Source organism: Charadrius vociferus, unplaced genomic scaffold (assembly GCF_000708025.1).
Source record: "Charadrius vociferus isolate BGI_N301 unplaced genomic scaffold, ASM70802v2 scaffold136, whole genome shotgun sequence".
In the NCBI taxonomy this organism is placed as follows: domain Eukaryota; kingdom Metazoa; phylum Chordata; class Aves; order Charadriiformes; family Charadriidae; genus Charadrius; species Charadrius vociferus.
In genome coordinates, this window is record NW_009648960.1 from 1,624,450 (window position 1) to 1,625,847 (window position 1,398).

Sequence of the window (1,398 nt, forward strand, 5' to 3'; positions counted from 1 at the left end):
AGTTTATGATGATGTGTCCCCCTTCAAAAGCCAATGCTCTCCCTCGCTATGGCCACCTTAGTTCTGAGATTATTTTGAGGGATAATGTGTGTCCGGTAACTCAAAACAAAAAAATGCAGCGCAGTAGATCTAAAAATAAAAATTAGGAAAGATGGGAATTAGCTCACCACAGCTCACCTCAATTGCCAGGTCAGGTTTCAATTTCCAGTAAGTTTTCAGCACGGAAGCTTGTGTTAACGTATCTGTGGGCATTCCTCATCCAGAGGAATAGACATTTCTTTGAAAACAGATACCTGACATCACAACTACGTGCTTTCCTGGAACAAAGCATGTGGTGGATCTCTACACTGCCTACTGAAAGGGTCTTCATCCCAAGTGAGATATTACTGCTTGCATTTCAGTAAAGGTAATACAATTGGTTTGAAGTAAGTGGAACAAGAGGTTGGTGCCTAACTTGCTGAAGAACTCTTATGGAGACCCGTGGACGTTCAGCTTAAGCTGTCTAGAAACACTGTAGACTACTTCACACTCACGCTTGTCTGAAGAGTTGCTTTAATAGATCAGGAACCACAGCAGACTTTTATATTAATAATCCCTTTGCCAAGACAGAGTATGCATGAGAGGCACAAAAATGGTTAGCAACACAACCTTCCCATGCCATCTGAACTTGTGTTCTGGTCCAGGAGCTGCACCAGAATGGGGCACACTGTGCTTTGCTCACTAGCAGCTTCCTACTTGAGAGCCACAATTATAGTGCATGCTCTCTGCTTTGCAGTATGCCTTCAAACTAGGGAAAAGAGACACTCCCAAAGCAGCAGACATGGCTGTGGGATGAAGACAGGGGAAAGAGGATGACAAAACTTGTATACAGCAAGGTTACATTAGATCATCACGCTGAAGATCCCATATGCTTAAAAGGTGTTGAAAGCCTAGCGTTTCCTTTTTCACTTTTCTTTTGTTCTCAGAATTGGTTTTGGACAGCAAGAAATAAAGTCAGAGAAAGAGGCTATTAAATTTACTTTTAATTGAACGTAACCACACCGTTTTTCCCCAAATGTGGTGTGAAAGATTTTAACTTTGAGTCGCCAGCAGTAGATAGAACATCACTTAAGGTTTCCTATTTCCAACCTGTACACATATGTTATGCCTCACCTTCTCCCCTGTGCAGAACATTATTTCTCCTGAATGGAGCGGTATCAGCTTACAGGCAGCGTTGCTCAAAGGAAAAAGAAAAGTTTGTCTCTCTCAAAAAGCCATTTTGTTAAGCCAAACGTTCCACAAAATGGCACGGCCGCCTTGCAGCCCGCTCTCCTTAACGGGAACGGGCCTCTCGCCCCGGCCGGGCTCCCCGCGCTGCCCACCGCTCCCAGCCCCCGCCTCGCCCGGCTCGGCCCTTTG

The 1,398-nt window shown here is 44.9% G+C and overlaps 1 protein-coding gene across 1 annotated transcript in view; it reads left to right on the plus strand.

The window, feature by feature from the left end:
- Positions 1 to 1,398, plus strand: part of FN1 (fibronectin 1) — a 214,993-nt gene that overhangs the window by 157,441 nt on the left and 56,154 nt on the right. The window lies entirely within an intron of this gene.